The following is a 20,538-nucleotide window of genomic DNA, read 5'->3' on the forward strand; positions in this document are numbered from 1 at the left end:
TAGAGAATGTTGTGACATTGCCTGCCCACTGCGCATACAACTGTTCAGTGCACTGTGGACCATCATGCGGCTGGCCAGTGATTAGAAACTACTCGATTCCTTTTAAAGCGGGTCTCCTCTAGTGAGGCTAAACAAATCTCAGCTATCTACATCTGTCACTCAGGCTGACTAAACTGTCCTAAATCTGTCAAGCATTGATTATTCACAAAATATCTGTTGCACACTATTTCAAAATCCTACACTTCGCAGTATACCATGTGTCCATCTGTGCCATTAGGTTGCACCGCCAAATACAATGGGGGAATGCTATAACTAGAAGTTAAAGGATAACTCCATCTCAACTTGGGCATCACAGAATTGTTACAGCACAGAAAGTGGCCATTTGGCCTATTGTCTCTGCACCAGCTCCCCCAAGTGAGCATTTCACTCAGTGATAGGAAGAACAATAGGCTGCCTGTAGAGGAGATCATTTGGGCGCAGCCAGTGTACATTTCTTCAAAAAAGAAATTTAGGATAAACAAAGAGAATTCCCTGGCTGAGAAAGGAGATGGAAATTAAATTAGAGAAAAAAATAGGTGCTAGCGAGTTTTGAGAAGATTTGTAGCTCAGGTTGAGGTTCTGGATGTGAGTTTGCTCGCTGAGCTGGAAGGTTCGTTTTCAGACGTTTCATCACCATTTTAAGTAACATCATCAGTGAGCCTCCGATGAAGCCTCGTCGGAGGCTCACTGATGATGTTACCTAGAATAGTGATGAAACGTCTGAAAACTAACCTTCCAGTCCAGCGAGCAAACTCACATCCAAAAAAATAGGTGTTGGGTTGTAAGTAGAATGAAAAACAAAGGGGGTAAAGAAGCAAAAGAGTTTCTGGAGAAAGACTGGCAGCTATTGTAAAGGGAAACCCCCAATTCTTCTATAAGCACATTGGTTGTAAAAGGATAGTGGAAAAAGGAGTAAGGTTGATGAGGGACCAAAAGGGATTTGCAAATGGTATCAAGAGGCATGTCTGAGGTGTTAAACAAATATTTTGCGTCAATGTTTACTTGCATGGCCGATGTTACCCAAGGCCGTGCCGTCAGAGGGGAAACTCAGTCAGAAAATTGTTAAGGAAGACATACTAAATACAGTATCAGTAATTAAAGATTGCAACTCACTGGAACCGGATGAAATGTATCCAAGAATATTGAAGGAAGTGAGAGTGGAAATTGCAGAGGGACTGGCAATAATCTTGGCCTTGTTCAAAATAAGTTGCAAAGACACTTTCAGCAATGACAGCCGATATTCAATGGTGAGGAAACTTCTAGAAACAATTATTTAGGGTAAAATTAGTACCCATATGAAAAATGTGGATTCATTTGGAGCAGACAACATGGACTTGTTAAGGGACAATTACGTATCATAACTGCTTTGAAGAGATCAGAAGTCACAGGACACCAGGTTATAGTCCAACAGGTTTACTTGAAATCACAAGCTTTTGGAGCGCTGCTCACTCCACCTGACGAAGGTGCAGTGCTCAAAAAGCTTGTGATTACAAATTAACCTGTTGGACAGTAACTGTGTTCTGTGTGACTTCTTACCTTGAACACCCCAGTCCAACACTGGCATCTCCACATCATGCTTTGAAGAGGTAACAGGGAAGGTTAATGATAGCAAGGCTGTTGATGTGGTGTACATGGACCTCCAGAAGGTGTTTTAGAAAGTGTCACATAACAGCCTTGTGAAAAATGTTATAGATCCTGGAAATAAAAGGAACAGCAGCAATTTGGACATAAAATTGGCTAAGGGATAGGATGGATAATTGTTAATGGGCATTTTTCCAGCTGGTGGAAGGTTTGATGTACATTGCCCAGGGTTTGGTAGTGGGACTTTTGCTTCTCTTGTATATATAAAATATGTAGATCTTGACGTGCAAGAGGAAATTGCAACATTTCCAGAGGACACAAACTTGGAAGAATTATGAACTGTGAGGAGGACAGTGTAGACATTTGTTGATGGGGTGATGGATAGGTAGCAGATGAACTTCAGTTTGGAGATATGTGAGTGAAACACTTGGGTTCAAAGAACATAGTGAGTTAGTAAAAAAAAGGTGTACTATTCTAAAGAAGAGAAAGAAATTCGAAATAATTTCTTCTAAGGAGAGAGAAGTAGACAGTTTTCTATGCTTCATTGGTAGGGAGATATATTGAACCTGGATAGGACATTGGTTAGACCTCAGCTAGAGCTCATTGTTTAGATGTGTGCACCAACAATTTAGGAAAGATGTGACTTCATTGGAGAGAGTGCAGTAGAGGTGACACAGGAGATGTAGGCCATTCAGCTCATTTGGTCTGCTTTGCTCCTCGATGAAATCCTGCCTGAAATGATCATCCTCAACTCCACTTTGCTACTTTTTCCCCATAACTTTTGATTCCTTATTGATTGAAGGTCTATCTATCTATCTCACTCAGGCTTGAATATACTTAAAGGTCCAGCCTCAATAGCCCTCTGCCTAAAGAATTCCACAGATTGACTCTGAGAGAAGAAATTCTTGCTCATCTCAGTCTTAAATATGTAACACTTTATTCTGAAATTATGCACTTAGGTCCAAGACTCTCCAACAACACTTACGCATCTACCTTGCCTAGTTCCTTAAGAATCTTACATGTTTATTAAGGTCTCCTTTTATTCTTACAAGCTCCAATGACTACAGGCCCAACTTACTGAATCTCACCTCATAGGACAGTCTCTCCATACCTGGAATCAGCCTAGCGAATCTTCTTTGGACTATCGCCAATGTCAATATATTTTTGTTAGGTAAGGTGACTAAAGATGTTCTCAGTATTCCAGCTGTGGTTTCACTGGAGCTGTATATAATTTTAGCAAGACCTCCTATTTTATATTCCATTTGCTTGGAAATAAAGCCCAATATTCCATTTGCCTTCGTATTACTGACTGACTAGAATGCTAACATTTTGAGATTTATGCACTTCCAAATTCCCTGTGCAATAGCTTTCTTCAGTCTTTCTCCATTTAAAAAAAATCAGCTCCTCATTAGAGTCATAAAGGTTAACAGCATGGAAACAGGCCCTTCGGTCAAAACTTGTCCATGCCTCCCAGTTTTCACAATTAAACTAGTCCCATTTGCCCAAGTTCTCTCCATGTACCTGTCCAAATATTTTTTAAATAACAAAATTGTACTCGCCTCCACATTACCTCTGGCAAACCGTTCCAGACACCACCCTCTGTGTGAAAAGGTTGCTCCCGGACCCTTTTGCATCTCTACCCTTTCATCTTAACCTATGCCCTTTAGCTTTAGACTCCTTACCATGGGGAAAAGCTGTTGGCTGTCTACCTCATCTATGCCTCTCATAATTTTATGAACCTCTATAAGGGCACATCTCAGTCTCCTGTGCTGCAGGGAAAGAAGTCCCAGACTATCCAGCCTCTCCTTAAAATACAAACTGTCCAGTCCAGGTAGCATCCCAGTAAAAGTTTTCTGCACTCCTTTCAAATTTAATATCCTTTCTATAGTGGGGTGACCAGAACTGCATGCAGTACTCCAAATGTAGCCTCACTAACAAATTGTACAGCTACAACAAGATGTCCTAATTCCTCTGCTCAGTGCTCTGACTGATGAAAACAAACATGCAGAAAGGTTTCTTCACTAACCTGTCTACCTATGATTCCACTTTCAAGGAGCTATGAACATGTACCCCAAGATCAACCCTCTCTAGGGCCCTACCATTGACTATATAAGCCCTTACCTGGTTGACCTACCAAAATGCAACACCTTGCATTTATATAAATTAAATTCCATCAGCCATTCCTCAGTCTACTGGCCTGGTTGATAAAAATCTCGCTGTATTCCCAAACAACCTTCTTCACTGTCTACTACACCACCAATCTTATGTGTCATCCATAAATTTACTAACCATACCTCCTCAATTCTCATCCAAATCATTTATATTACCATATTCATCCTACCAAAGTGGATAACCTCACATTGTATTCGGCCAAATTTTATCCACTCACTTATTCCATCTATGCCCCTCTTCAAACTTATTTTGTCATCTCACTATTCACCATCCCATCTATTTTTGTGGAATCTGTAAACTAGGCAATCGTACATTCACTTTCCTCATCCACGCCATTACTGTACATTGCAAATAATTGCAGCCCCATTGCTGATCCCTGTGGCAATCCACTAGTTACAGGTTGCTGTCCTGAACATGCTCCGCTTATCCCAACTCTCCATCTTCTACTAGTTCGTCAATCCTCTCTCCATGTTGACATGCTACCTCCGAACCATATGTACTTGTGTTATTAAGTAATCTGATGGGTAGTTCCTAATCAAATGCTGTCTGAAAATCAAAATATATTACATCAACTGCTTCCCCTTTATTTATCCTAAAGAATCCTAATAAGTTTATAAGACATCATGTCACCTTTGTGAAACCATGTTGACTCCAATTGATCATACTGTGTATTTTTAAATGCTTTGCTGTTACATCTTTTGTAATAGATTTTAACATTTTCCTAAGAACAGATGTATTAACTAAGGCTAATGTTATTAACTGGCCGATAGTTACCTGTTCTTTTCTCTCCTTCACTTTCTGACAATCAGTGCTGCATTAGCAATTTTACAATCCTGTGGGATTACTCCAGAACCAAAGGATTCCTTGAAGATTACTACCAATGCATCCACTATCTCTGTAACTATTTCTTCTAGTATCCCGAGGACACATCCCATTGGGTCCAGTGGACCTCATGGTCCTCACCCCTATGAGATTCCCTGGCACATTTTCTCTAGCAATCGTTATTGTATTTATTTCCTCTCTTCCTTTTGCCCCCATTAGTAGCATTTCAAAGATGCTGAATAATGTCTTACATAGAAACAAAGACAATAAGGAGCAGGAATAGACCGTTTGGCTCCCTTGAGCTTTCTCTGCCATTCCATATGATCACGGCTGATCATCGAGCTTAATACTATAATCCTACCCTCCCCCCATATCCCTTGATCCATTTAAACACAAGAGCTATACCTACCTCCTACTTGAAAGCAAATCATGTTTTGGCCTCAATCCCTTCTGTGTTGTAGTGAGCTCACAGGCTCACCACTCTTTGAGTGAGGAAATTTCTCATTATCTCACTCCTAAAAAGTTTACCCCTTATTTTTAAATGATGATCCCAATTGCTGGGCATCCCTACTCCTCAGAAACTTTCTTCCTGCATCTAACTTGTCTCGTCCTGTCAAAAAGTTATAGGTTTCTTCTAAACTTCAGTGATCATAATCCTAACTGATTCAATCTGTCCTTATATGTCAGTCCTACCATCCCATGAATCAGTTTGGTAAACCTTTGCTCTACTCCCTCTCTTGCAAGAATATCCTTCCTCAGATAAGGAGACTAAAGCTGCACAAATATTCCAGATATGGCCTCACCAATGTCCTGTATAATTGCAACAAGTCATTGAATTTGCTTGCAGTGAAGGTCGACATTCCGTTTGCCTTCGTCTCTGCCTGTTGTACCTACATTTTTGCCGTTAGTGAGTGTACAAGAACAACTTGATCTTGTTGCACATTCCCCTCTTGCAATTTATAACCATTCAGATAATAATCGGCTTTCTTATTTTTCTTACCAAAGTGTTAACTTCATATTTATCCACATTATACTGCATCTGCCATACATTTGCCCACTCACTCAGCCTCTCCAAATCACACTGCAACATCTCTGCATCCTCCGCACAGCTCACCCAGCTTTGTGTCATCTGCAAATTTTGAAACGTTGCATTTTGTTCCCTCATCTAAATCACTAACACATATTGTAAATAGCTGGAGTTCTAGTACTGATCCCTAAGTAACCCACTAGTTACTTCCTGTCATGCAGAAAAGGACCCTTTTAATCCTATGATTTATTTTCTGTCTGTGAATAAATTTTCTATCCATTCCAATAGACTAACCCCAATCCTATGTGTTTTAATTTTGGATATTAGCCACTTATGTGGGACTTTGTCAGAAGCTTTCTGAAAGCCCAAATGAACAACATTCACTGGCTCCCTCAATGAACCCAACAATTACATCCTCAAATGACTCTAGTAGATTTGTCAAGCATGATTTCCCTTCTGTAAATGCATGCTGACTTTATCTGATTCTACTGTAAGTGCTCTGCTGTAAAATCCTTTATCATGTATTCCACTATCTTCCCCACTACTGGTCTATAATTCCCCATTTTCTCTCCAGCTCCCTCTTTAAATTGTAAGGTTACATTAGCCACTGTCCAATCTGCAGGAACTGTTGCAGAATCTAAAGAATGGTGGAAGATGACCACCAATGCATCCACTAATTCTAGTGTCACTTCCTTAAGTGCTCTGGGATGTAGATTATGAAGCCCTCGGCATTGACCAGCCTTCATTCTCATGAATGTCTCCAACACCATTTCTCTAATACTGATTAGCTTCACTTCCTCCCTCACTAAACCCCGTGTTCCCCATCATTTCTGGTATGTTATTTATGTCCTCTTTGTGAACACAGAGTGAAGTATGAATTTGGTTCATCAGTCATTTCTTCGGTCCCCATGACACAATCCTTCATTTCTGACTATAAGAGACCTACTTTAGTTTTCACCAATCTTTTTCTCTTTACATACCTCTAGAAACATTTTCAGTCAGTTTCCATGTTGTCCCAAGGTTACTCTCTATTTTCCCCTTCTTCATCAATCCCTTGGTCCTCCTTTGCTGATTCTTAAACTGTTCCCAAACATCAGGTCTATTGTTTTCTCTTGCCAATTTGTGTGTCTCTTTTTTGCATTTAATAGGTCTCTAATTTCCTTGGTTTGGTCACTTTTCTCTTTGCACTTGTGTACCAGACGGGAATCAATAATTATTGTATTTTGCCCATTTACCCTTGAATATTTGCCATTGCCTATGCATTGACATTACTTTCAATAAGATTTCCAAATCCATCATAACCAACTCCTACCTTACACCATCACATATTCCCTTATATATCATGGTCGTTCATCCCCAAGAGATGTGTCACAACTACATGACTAATTATTTCAGTTTAATTGCACAATACAGTCAAAATGGCCTGTCCTCTAGTTGTTTCCTCAACGTACTGGTCCAGAAATCCATCCTGTTTACACTCTAGGAAAGAAAAAGTGAAGGAAAGGCTGGGAAAGAGAACAAGAAGCAAGGAAAAACTTTCTATCTGTAGCATCTTTCCTAATTGCAGCATGTCCTAAAGTGCTTTCAGTCAACTAAGGACTATTAGAATATTGACATTGTGGTAATGTAGATAGCAGAGGGAAAACAGGACATTATAAAACATCTAGACAACATTCATTTCCAGGAAATTGTTACATTCAATCATTTAGAATTGGGTGTTAGAACATCCTCCTGCAAAAATTCCATCCCCTGTTCCCAATTCCTCCGCGTCCGCCGCATCTGCTCCCACGATGAGGCATTCCACTCCCGCACATCCCAGATGTCCAAGTTCTTCAAGGACCGCAACTTTCCCCCCACAGTGGTCGAGAACGCCCTTGACTGAGTCTCCCGAATTTCCCGCAACACATCCCTCACACCCCGCCCCCGCCACAACCGCCCAAAGAGGATCCCCCTCGTTCTCACACACCACCGCACCAACCTCCGGATACAACGCATCATCCTCCGACACTTCCGCCATCTACAATCCGACCCCCCACCCAAGACATTTTTCCATCCCCACCCCTGTCTGCTTTCCGGAGAGACCACTCTCTCCGTGACTCCCTTGTTCGCTACACACTGCCCTCCAACCCCACCACACCCGGCACCTTCCCCTGCAACCACAGGAAATGCTACACTTGCCCCCACACCTCCTCCCTCACCCCTATCCCACGCCCCAAGATGACTTTCCACATTAAGCAGAGGTTCACCTGCACATCTGCCAATGTGGTATACTGCATCCACTGTACCCGGTGTGGCTTCCTCTACATTGGGGAAACCAAGCGGAGGCTTGGGGACCACTTTGCAGAACACCTCTGCTCGGTTCGCAATAGACAACTGGACCTCCCAGTCACAAACCATTTCCACTCCCCCTCCCATTCTTTAGATGACATGTCCATCATGGGCCTCCTGCAGTGCCACAATGATGCCACCCAAAGGTTGCAGGAACAGCAACTCATATTCCGCTTGGGAACCCTGCAGCCCAATGGTATCAATGTGGACTTCACCAGCTTCAAAATTTCCCCTTCCCCCACCGCATCCCAAAACCAGCCCAGTTCGTCCCCTCCCCCTACTGCACCACACAACCAGCCCAGCTCTTCTCCTCCACGAATTGCATCCCAAAACCAGTCCAACCTGTCTCTGCCTCCCTAACCTGTTCTTCCTCTCATCCATCCCTTCCTCCCACCCCAAGCTGCACCTCCATCTCCTACCTCCTAACCTCATCCCACCTCCTTGACCTGCCCGTCTTCCCTGGACTGACCTATCCCCTCCCTACCTCCCCACCTATACTCTCCTCTCCACCTATCTTCTTTTCTCTCCATCTTCGGTCCGCCTCCCCCTCTCTCCCTATTTATTCCAGAAACCTCACCTCATCCCCCTCTCTGATGAAGGGTCTAGGCCCAAAACGTCAGCTTTTGTGCTCCTGAGATGCTGCTGGGCCTGCTGTGTTCATCCAGCCTCACATTTTATTATCTTAAGTTGAATATAAGCGCTGGTTTCTCTACAGATTCAGCATCTCCAACTGGCGAGGCTCCATTTTCCAGAATATAGCTTTGCTGAGCTTTTGTGAGGGATTCTGCGCAAAGTTTGAAGTGGTCATTGTGGAGCTAATTGGAAGGGACCCAAAGAGGGCAAGGTCAGGGCTGGTGTGGAGCTATTGCCTGCTCTCCACGTGCATTATTACTCATTGTGCAGTAATCCTGCGACGCAGCATGGGTAAATCTCAACGACACACTCAGCTGCTGTCTCTACATCATGGTCAACAATGAAATGTCACTGAGACCGCAGGCTGCTTCTATAACTCCTCGTACAGAGGCTTCATCCACTTCACTTTTACAGAAAAGCTCAGCCAAGAGATTATTATGGCGCCCCCAAACTTTGGCAGCAAGTTTCAAAAACTCAAGACCTCTGCTTAGAGCCAGGCAAGTCACCACAGCCTTATCAGGCCATTGGGCTGAGACAGACAACGGTGGCGAGTTAACTTAAGGCCACCACACCTCAGGCGACGGTAGAGGGCTAGAAGGAAAGTCCTTCATGGTAACCTCAGCTGGTAGCAGGAATTGTCAGCATTACACTGCTTTGCAAGCCACCTGTGCTAAAGCAACCCCAGCTTAGTGCTAACACAATGGTCAAGCGAGCAGACAGAATACTTGCCTTTACTAGTTGAGGCACAGAATATAAAAGCTGGGAGATGATGCTGGAATGGTGTAAATAGTTGTTAGTTCATAGCTGGAGTATTGTGCAGCTCTGATGACCACATTATAGAAGAGATATTATTGTGTGAGAACAGCTACAGGGAAGATGTGTAGATGTGCCTGGACTGAAGAAATTTGATTATGGCGAAAGATTGGGTGGGTTAGGGTCGTTTTCTTTGGAACAGGGCAGGCTGAGGGGACACCTAAGCAAAGTCAATAAAGTTGTGGAGGTTCTAAACAGATACGGAAGGCCCAGTACTTCTTGATTGATGGCTTGTCAAAAGCCCTCAGACACAGTTCGAGAGAGGGAGAGAGAAAGGTCAGCAATAAACTCTACATTCAAGGGAAATGGGCTGCAACAAACTGCACTGTCAATGTTGATACTCAGGGGTGCTTGTGGCCATTCCTGTGCCAATTCTACATCACTGACACAGCCATTTGTTACTTTGTACTGTCCAAGGATAGCTTTGAATCTGCTGTTGCTTCTGTTCACTTACCTACTTACTGCTTAATAAATCTGATTTTAACTCAGGCCACAGCCTGCTGAAGTGCTTATTTTACTGCCTCAAGGAAGATTACATCGGGTCATGTAATATAATCAGTAAACCAAAGTGTCATGATAAGGGTTCAGCTGTTCACTCTTACAGCTGACTCCTACGTCTATAGATCCGAAAAAATACACACTGGGATGATTAAAAGAAAAGGAGTTCATCACAAGCTTATTCCAGAAAAGATGTGAGTAAACCAGTTCCATTTTCAATAGTATTTTTGCTTTGTTTTTCTCTGGAAACATATCAAATTCTAACAGGCCTGAACAGACTAGCTGTGGGGACGATGGTTTTGCCTGGCTGTAGTTTCTACAATCGGGACACACAGTTTTAGGATATAGGGTAAGCCATTGCAGACTGAGATCGGGAAAAAAAATCCCTCACTCAAGGAATAGTGAACTGATGGAATGTTCCACTGCAAAAGACTGTGGAGGCCAAATGTCTGAATAAATTCAAGAAAGAGAAAGGCACAGTTTGATTCATGATAGTTAGCATGGATTTGTGAGGGGTAGATCATGCCCCACAAACCTTATTGAATTCTTTGAAGAGGTGATCAAACACGTGGATGAAGGTAGAGCAGTGGATGTGGTATACATGGACTTAAGTAAGGCTTTTGACAAGGTTGCTCATGGTAGGCTCATGCAGAAGGGAAGGAGGCATGGGATAGGGGGAAATGTGGCAGATTGGATTCAGAATTGGCTGACCCTTAGAAAATAAAGGATGGTAGTGGACAGAAAATATTCAACATGGGGCTCGGTTACAAGTGGTGTATCACAAGGATCTGTTCTGGTCCTCTTCTATTTGTGATTTTTGTAAATTATTTGCATGACGGAGTGGAAGTGTGGATTAGTAAGTTCATGGACAATACAAAGGTGGGTCGAGTTGTGGACAGTGCAGAGGGCTGTTCTAGGTTACAAAGGGACATTGATAGAATGCAGAGCTGGTCTGAGAAGTGGCAGATGGAGTTTAACCCTGAAAAGTGTGAGGTGATTCATTTTGGAAGGACAAACTTGAAAGCAGAATACATAGTTATTGGAAAGATTCTTGGCAGTGTGGAGGAGCAGACAGATCTCGGGGTTCATGTCCAGAGTTCCCTGAGACCTGCCACCCAGGTGGATAGAGTTGTTAAGAAGGCTAACATTAAGAATGTTAGCTTTCATTAATAGAAGGATTGAGTTCAAGAGTTGTGAAGTTTTATTGCTCCAGCTACACAAAAGCCTGGTTTGGCCACATTTGGAGTGTTGTGTCCAGTTGTAGTCGCCTCATTACAGGAAAGATGTGGAAGCATTGGAAAAGGTGCAGAGGAGATTTACCAGGATGTTGCCTGGAATGGAGAGAAGATCTTATGAGGAAAGGTTGAGAGAGCTAGGGCTTTTCTCTTTAGAACAACGAAGGATGAGAGGTGACTTGATAGAGGTGTACAAAATGATCAGAGGTATAGATAGACTGGACAGCCAGAGACTTTTTCATAGGGTGGAGGTATGAGAGGGCACATTTTTAAAGTGGGTGGAGGTAGATATCGGGGAGACTTCAGAGGTAGGTTCTTTACTCAGAGTGGTTGGGGCGCGGAATGCTTTGCCGGAGAGGGTAGTGAACTTGGCATCATTAGGGTCTTTTAAGTGGCATTTAGAAAGGCATATGGATGATAGTATAAGGTATGGGTGTAGGTTAGATAGACCTACGGATTAGTGTAAAACTTTGGCACAACATCGTGGGCCGATGGGCCTGTACTGTGCTGTACTGCTCTATGTTTCAGATTTTGAAACATTGAGAGGTATGTAGAGAATCTGGGATATAGCATGGAGACACAGGTGAGCTATGACAATGTTGGAGTAGGTTCAAAGGGCTGAACGGTCTACAACCGTGCCCAGTTTCTATGTTTCAATGTTTCTGAACTTATGGGCAGATGGTGGTGAAGTGGTACTATTAACTCAGTGGCTCGGGTTAATGGTCTGGGGACGTGTTAAAAGCTGACCATGTTAATTTGGATTCCATCAACGAGGACAAAAATAAATCTGGAATTTACTGCCAGTCTTAGTGGCAGTGATCATGGAACTATTGTGGTTTGTTGTTAAGAACAAACCACTTTGTTCACACATGCATTTTAGCAAAGAAAATCTATGCTCCTTACTTGATCCAGCATATATGTGACTCCTAACCTACAACAATGGGGTGAACTGCCCTCTGAAATAGCCTAGCAACCCATTCAATTCAGGGGTAATCATGGATGTGCGACAAGTGCTGTTTTTGTCAGTCATGCAATGAAAGAATAAATAAAGATATCTTTGCTTTGAATGAAAACAGAGTTGCTGGAAAAGCTCAGCAGGTCTGGCAGCATCTGTGAAGGAAAAAGAAAGAGTTAACGTTTCAGGTCCTGTGACTCTTCCTTAGCACTGTTCTGAGGAAGGCTCACCGGGCCTGAAACGTTGACTCTGTTCTTTCCTTCACAGGTGCTGCCAGACCTGATGAGCTTTTCCAGCCACTTCAGTTTTTGCTCCTAGTTTACAGCATCTGCAGTTCTTTGGGTTTTTGTTTGCTTTGACTGATACCTTCAAGATGCTAAGTTCCTCAAATTCTGGCTTCTTGTGCTCATAACTTTCATAACTCTATCACCTGCTGCCTTAATTCAATGCCCTGGACTTTGCTCCCTCAACAACTCCAGCTCTGTGGACAACGCCGGTCATTTAAATCACTATTTCTTCGTCAAAACATTTGGTCATCTAGCCCAATTTGTCTTTAAGTGTCAAATTTCGCTTGCTATCACTCCTGTGACCCTGGAATGGTTTACCACATTAAAGGCATTGCATAAATGCAGATTGTAATTTGCCATGGACCCTGAATAATCAGAGTAATGGTTTAACTGAATTCACTTTCTCAGGATGACAGGAGTCAAACTCCCTTTTGCTGTTTTTGGAACATGGGAGAAGTAGCCGGCCATTCAGCCCCCTGAGCCTGCTCTGCCATTCTAGATCATTTATTGTTATTGTCCTATTCCCCATATCCCTTGATATCATTAGCAACTTGGCAACAATCAATCTCTATTTTGCATTTATTTAATAACTGAGCTTCCCCGGTCCCCCGAGGTAGAGAATTCCAAAAATGTACTACCCTCTGAATGAATAAGTTCCTTCCATTCTCACTTCTAACTGGCTGACCTTTCATTCTGAGACTGGTTCCCCTGGATCTAAAGCGTACAGTAAGGGGAAACATCTTTCCTACATCTATGCTGCCTATCTCTTTGAGAATTTTATATGTTTCCATTAAATTGATCCTCCTTCCCCTAAACACCAGAGATTACAAAAACAGAAATTGCTGGAAAGTCTGGCAGCATCTGTGAACATAGAACATCGAACATAGAATGTAGAACTGGAGGTGGCCCTTGAAGCTAAAGGAATAAAAGGGTATAGAGAGAAAGTGGGAATGGGATGCTGAGATTGCATGATGGCCCATGATCATATTGAATGGTGGAGGAGGCTGGAAGGGCCGAATGATCTACTCCTGCAACTATTTTCTATGTTTCTTTGTTTCTATGTTTTATGAATTATTTGACAGTTCTACTCTTCCTACTAAATTGGATAACTTCACACTTATCCACACCACATTCCTTCTGCACTGCTCTTGCCCACACACTCAGTTGGCCTAAATGACTGTGGTTAGCACCGCTGCCTCACAGCCCCAGGGACCCAGGTTCGATTCTAGCCTCAGGTAACTGTCTATGTGGAATTTACACATTCTGTCTGCGTGCATTTTCTTTGGGAGCTCCAGTTTCCTCCCACAGTCCAAAGATGTGCAGGTTAGGTGGATTGGCCATGCTAAATTTGCCACAGTGTCCAGGGATGTTTAGGTTAGGTGGGTTAGACATGGGAAAATCAGGTTGAATGGGTCTGGATGGGATGCTCTTCCGAGGATTGGTGTGGACCTGTTGTGCCGAATGGCCTGTTTCCACACTGTAGGGATTCTATGATTCACCTCCTTGCACCTTTTCTCACAACTTATGTTCTCATCAAGCTCCTTTATCATCTTGAAGATATTACAATGGTTCCCAACATCCAAATTATTTATGTAGATTATGCGAAGCTGTGTCCCAAGCACTGATCCTTACACAATCTCACAGACTGTAGTCAGTCAGCCAGACAATGGCCCATTTATTCTTGGTCTCTGCTTCCTGCCTGTTGAACAACTTTAGTCCATGCAAGGACCTTACAAATGCAGACCTCTAGCTTATTAGATAATAAAGTGTGAAGCTGGATGAACACAGTAGGACAAGCAGCATCTCAGGAGCACAAAAGATATTGTGCTCCTGAGATGCTGCTTGGCCTGCTGTGTTCATCCAGCTTCACACTTTTTTTATCTTGGATTCTCCAGCATCTGCAGTTCCCATTATCACCTCTAGATTATTAGTCGAGCAGCATAAGTATTGCGCTGTGATAATGGGAACTGCGGATGCTGGAGAATCCAAGATAATGAAATGTGAGGCTGGATGAACACAGCAGGCCCAGCAGCATCTCAGGAGCACAAAAGCTGACGTTTTGGGCCTAGACGCTTCATCAGAGAGGGGGATGAGGTGAGGTTTCTGGAATAAATAGGGAGAGAGGGGGAGGCGGACCGAAGATGGAGAGAAAAGAAGATAGGTGGAGAGAGTATAGGTGGGGAGGTAGGGAGGGGATAGGTCAGTCCAGGGAAGACGGACAGGTCAAGGAGGTGGGATGAGGTTAGTAGGTAGGAGATGGAGGTGCGGCTTGGGGTGGGAGGAAGGGATGGGTGAGAGGAAGAACAGGTTAGGGAGGCAGAGACAGGTTGGACTGGTTTTGGGATGCAATTCGTGGAGGAGAAGAGCTGGGCTGGTTGATTCCTCCCACTTCCTACAGACTAAGGGGGTGGCCATGGGCACCCGCTTGGGCCCCAGCTATGCCTGCCTCTTTGTAGGTTACGTGGAAAGTCCCTCCTCTGCACCTACACAGGCCCCAAACCCCACCTCTTCCTCCGTTACATTGATGACTGTATCGGCGCCGCCTCTTGCTCCCCAGAGGAGCTCGAACAGTTCATCCACTTCACCAACACCTTCCACCCCAACCTTCAGTTCACCTGGGCCATCTCCAGCACATCCCTCACCTTCCTGGATCTCTCAGTCTCCATCTCAGGCAACCAGATTGTAACTGATATTAAAATGTGAGGCTGGATGAACACAGCAGGCCAAGCAGCATCTCAGGAGCACAAAAGCTGACGTTTCGGGCCTAGACCCTTCATCAGAGAGGGGGATGGGGGGAGGGAACTGGAATAAATAGGGAGAGAGGGGGAGGCGGACCGAAGATGGAGAGTAAAGAAGATAGGTGGAGAGGGTGTAGGTGGGGAGGTAGGGAGGGGATAGGTCAGTCCAGGGAAGACGGACAGGTCAAGGAGGTGGGATGAGGTTAGTAGGTAGCTGGGGGTGCGGCTTGGGGTGGGAGGAAGGGATGGGTGAGAGGAAGAACCGGTTAGGGAGGCAGAGACAGGTTGGACTGGTTTTGGGATGCAGTGGGTGGGGGGGAAGAGCTGGGCTGGTTGTGTGGTGCAGTGGGGGGAGGGGATGAACTGGGCTGGTTGAGGGATGCAGTGGGGGAAGGGGAGATTTTGAAACTGGTGAAGTCCACATTGATACCATATGGCTGCAGGGTTCCCAGGCGGAATATGAGTTGCTGTTCCTGCAACCTTCGGGTGGCATCATTGTGGCAGTGCAGGAGGCCCATGATGGACATGTCATCAAGAGAATGGGAGGGGGAGTGGAAATGGTTTGCGACTGGGAGGTGCAGTTGTTTGTTGCGAACTGAGCGGAGGTGTTCTGCAAAGCGGTCCCCAAGCCTCCGCTTGGTTTCCCCAATGTAGAGAAAGCCGCACCGGGTACAGTGGATGCAGTATACCACATTGGCAGATGTGCTTTTAGTGGAAATGGTTTGCCCTCCCATTCTCTTGATGACATGTCCATCATGGGCCTCCTGCACTGCCACAATGATGCCACCCGAAGGTTGCAGGAACAGCAACTCATATTCCGCCTGGGAACCCTGCAGCCATATGGTATCAATGTGGACTTCACCAGTTTCAAAATCTCCCCTTCCCCCACTGCATCCCTCAACCAGCCCAGTTCATCCCCTCCCCCCACTGCACCACACAACCAGCCCAGCTCTTCCCCCCCACCCACTGCATCCCAAAACCAGTCCAACCTGTCTCTGCCTCCCTAACCGGTTCTTCCTCTCACCCATCCCTTCCTCCCACCCCAAGCCGCACCCCCAGCTACCTACTAACCTCATCCCACCTCCTTGACCTGTCCGTCTTCCCTGGACTGACCTATCCCCTCCCTACCTCCCCACCTACACCCTCTCCACCTATCTTCTTTACTCTCCATCTTCGGTCCGCCTCCCCCTCTCTCCCTATTTATTCCAGTTCCCTCCCCCCATCCCCCTCTCTGATGAAGGGTCTAGGCCCGAAACGTCAGCTTTTGTGCTCCTGAGATGCTGCTTGGCCTGCTGTGTTCATCCAGCCTCACATTTTATTATCTTGGAATCTCCAGCATCTGCAGTTCCCATTATCTCAGATTGTAACTGATGTCCATTTCAAGCCACCGACTCCCACAGCTACCTAGAATACACCTCCTCCCACCCACCCTCCTGCAAAAATTCCATCCCCTATTCCCAATTCCTCCGCCTCCGCCGCATCTGCTCCCACAATGAGGCACTCCACACCTGCACATCCCAGATGTCCAAGTTCTTCAAGGACCGCAACTTTCCCCCCACAGTGGTCGAGAACGCTCTTGACCGCGTCAACCGCATTTCCCGCAACACATCCCTCACACCCCGCCCCTGCCACAACCGCCCAAAGAGGATCCCCCTCGTTCTCACACACCACCCCACCAACCTCCGGATACAACGCATCATCCTCCGACACTTCCGCCATGTACATTCCGACCCCACCACCCAAGACATTTTTCCATCCCCACCCCTGTCTGCTTTCCGGAGAGACCACTCTCTTCGTGACTCCCTTGTTCGCTCAACACTGCCCTCCAACCCCACCACACCTGGCACCTTCCCCTGCAACCGCAGGAAATGCTACACTTGCCCCCACACCTCCTCCCTCACCCCTATCCCAGGCCCCAAGATGACTTTCCACATTAAGCAGATGTTCACCTGCACATCTGCCAATGTGGTATACTGCATCCACTGTACCCGGTGTAGCTTCCTCTACATTGGGGAAACCAAGTGGAGGCTTTGGGACCGCTTTGCAGAACAACTCTACTCGGTTCGCAATAAACAACTGGACCTCCCAGTTGCAAACCATTTCCACTCCCCCTCCCATTCTCTAGATGACATGTCCATCATGGGCCTCCTGCAGTGCCACAATGATGCCACCTGAAGGTTGCAGGAACAGCAACTCATATTCCGCTTGGGAGCCCTGCAGCCCAATGGTATCAATGTGAACTTCACCAGTTTCAAAATCTCCCCCTCCCCCACCACATCCCAAAACCAGCCCAGTTCGTCCCCTCCCCCCACTGCACCACACAACCAGCCCAGCTCTTCCCCTCCACCCACTGTATCCCAAAACCAGTCCAACCTGCCTCTGCCTCCCTAACCGGTTCTTCCTCTCACCCATCCCTTCCTCCCACCCCAAGCCGCACCCCCAGCTACCTACTAACCTCATCCCACCTCCTTGACCTGTCCGTCTTCCCTGGACTGACCTATCCCCTCCCTACCTCCCCACCTATACTCTCCTCTCCACCTATCTTCTTTCCTCTCCATCTTCGGTCCGCCTCCCCCTCTCTCCCTATTTATTCCAGTTCCCTCCCCCCATCCCCCTCTCTGATGCAGGGTCTAGGCCCGAAACGTCAGCTTTTGTGCTCCTGAGATGCTGCTGGGCCTGCTGTGTTCATCCAGCCTCACATTTCATTATAAGTATTGCGTTGTTGTGTCCGTGGGCCTTCTGCAATGCTTGAAATGTGAACCTGAAAAAAAAACTCTCCCATAAACATGCACAGACATGCACTGGGAGAAACAGTGGGTGTGATGTCCACTGCCAGTGCACCTATACCCCAGGATGCAGTCAATCTTGAATGATCAGGAGAAAATTGGCAGCAATGTAGATAAAAGTGGAAGACATTTGCTTCGATATAAATACAGACCGTTGCGATGAAGCAGGTCTATGCGATATAACTGAGGGACACCATGATGCTCTGAGGAATGGGAATGAAGAAGCACCAGACAAGAGAGTTTGACTGGTAAACATTCGGTTACAAATTCCCTTTGCCTGAGCTCCAGCTCTCTCTCTCAGCTGTCCAACTGGGGATTAACTCCTTCAAGGACTCATGTGCCTGAGGCAATTAAGTGATAACAGACCTATGGGGAAAGCCTTGGATTTCTGTAACTGTCTCCAGTTGACTGATTTGATTCAGAACTTCGTCAAGCTAAAGCCTGGATCAGGGGTTTGTTGTTGAAACTGAAATTTACGAAGTGATGAAGGGATTGGGGTAATCCTTTGATCACATATAAATCTGCACTGAAGGAAACAGAACACTTCAGTGGAACAGATTCTTTAGAGGTTGACAAGGCCTGATCCAGCAGTTAACCCTTTGAGCACAAGAACTGTATGTAAAGATCAGAGGAAGTATCCTTTCAAGCCTGTACGACATCAATATGTTTTTGTTTGTTCATTCATGGGATTTAAATATCGCTGACTAGGCAGCATTTACTGTCCCACCCCTAATTGCCCAGAGCGCAGTTGAGAGTCAACCTCATTGCTGTGGGTCTGAGGTCACATGTAGGCCAGACCAGGGAAGGATGGTAACTTTCCTTCCCTCGAGGACATTTTTCTCAACAGCTGACATCATCATTAAACTCTTAATTCAGAAAAAAAATCAATTCAAATTCCACCATAGCAGCATTTGACCCCAAGTGCCCAAAACATTATAACAAAGTGTGGGAGAGAGATAATGGGAACTGCAGATGCTGGAGAATTCCAAGATAATAAAATGTGAGGCTGGATGAACACAGCAGGCCAAGCAGCATCTCAGGAGCACAAAAGCTGACATTTCGGGCCTAGACCCATCAGAGCTCCGATGAAGGGTCTAGGCCCGAAATGTCAGCTTTTGTGCTCCTGAGATGCTGCTTGGCCTGCTGTGTTCATCCAGCCTCACATTTTATTATAACAAAGTGTGGGGCTGGATGAACACAGCAGGCCAAGCAGCATCTTAGGAGCACAGAAGCTGACATTTTGGGCCTAGACCCGATTCTCCAGCATCTGCCGTTCCCATTATCTCTGTTCACAATTTTAACCTATCACCAAAACAGTAGCTGGGTTACTAGATTAATAGCACAGTGACTATACCACTAAGCCATCATCTCTCCTTTGTCCGATGTAACTGTATGGATCTGACTTTGTGCCATTTCTCTTCATAGTTTTAGATTACAAAACTGATCAATCTTAACATTTAAAAATAACAATCAATGATTACTCGTACATTTTCATGGCAAACCTTAATTAAGCACAAGACTGTTACTAATAGCAGAAATAATTGCATGCTTAAATCCTGCAAGAGCCAATACATCCTTTTGAACACTACTGACTTGTAGAATAACATGATGGATAAGAACTCCCCAGCCAGTTGTGGAGTCCCTCCCATTCGGTCCAGGTTTTTATTATGCTCAGGCATGAACAGATCCTTGAACAATTTATCATCCCTGAACCCTCCCAGATGGTAATTTTAATGTATTTTCTTTTACAAATTGCCTGGGAAACGCAGTACAGCAAGCCAAAGAAAGGAGATAAGATTCTGCCAGTTGGTTGGAGTGATTTACATTGGGGATGTCAGCCTTCAAAAACAATCTTTGTTCTGTTTTACTCTTGATTTTAAGAGCTGACTTCACAGCAAACAGAGGCAATTGACCGGTGTGCATTCAGAACCACTGACAGCAATAAATGAAGCCAGAAGTCACACAGCACCAGGTTATAGTCCAACAGGTTTATTTGAAATCACACAAGCCATTCGGAGCACAGCCCAAACCTGTTGGACCATAAGCTGGTATCATGTGACTTCTGACTTTGTCCACCCCAGTCCAACATCAGCACATCCACATCATAGCAATGAATGAAATTGTGTAACACAAGTATTCGCGCCATGAATATTTAATATGAAATAGCTTGGGTGAAAATTGTTCTGAGCTTGATTCCATTGTGAATCCTGAAACCATTTTCACATGTGGACAGCTGTCTCCTCACACAAGGTTGGACTGTTGGATAGTAACTATTTCTGATGATATTGCTGAGGCAAATTTCACCTAGATTCCTCGCCCTGTGATTATGTTCATTATAAATCCTCGTGTTTGTTGTCCCAAAGGCTCTCCTGTTTACTGTGAAATGTCTTTGTGTAATGGAACAAATGAATCATCACAGACTCCACACACACTATACACGTAAAAAATTCCAACTCACTGAGGATTAATACTCTGCCTTCTTTGGACTTGACAGGAAGGGGAGAATGCTCAGTGCCCAGGAGAAAAGATATCAATTTGCGGAAAGCTGAGTCTGGTGTCTCATGTAAAACTTTGCTAACTTTACTTTCCTAAGTAAAGGGCCTGTACCTCTGACTCAATACTCT

At 44.9% G+C, this 20,538-nt stretch overlaps 1 protein-coding gene across 2 annotated transcripts in view; it reads right to left on the reverse strand.

The window, feature by feature from the left end:
* Positions 1–20,538, reverse strand: part of galntl6 (polypeptide N-acetylgalactosaminyltransferase like 6) — a 1,211,583-nt gene that overhangs the window by 182,773 nt on the left and 1,008,272 nt on the right. The window lies entirely within an intron of this gene.

The sequence above is a fragment of the Stegostoma tigrinum genome, chromosome 3, assembly GCF_030684315.1.
Source record: "Stegostoma tigrinum isolate sSteTig4 chromosome 3, sSteTig4.hap1, whole genome shotgun sequence".
In the NCBI taxonomy this organism is placed as follows: Eukaryota; Metazoa; Chordata; class Chondrichthyes; order Orectolobiformes; family Stegostomatidae; genus Stegostoma; species Stegostoma tigrinum.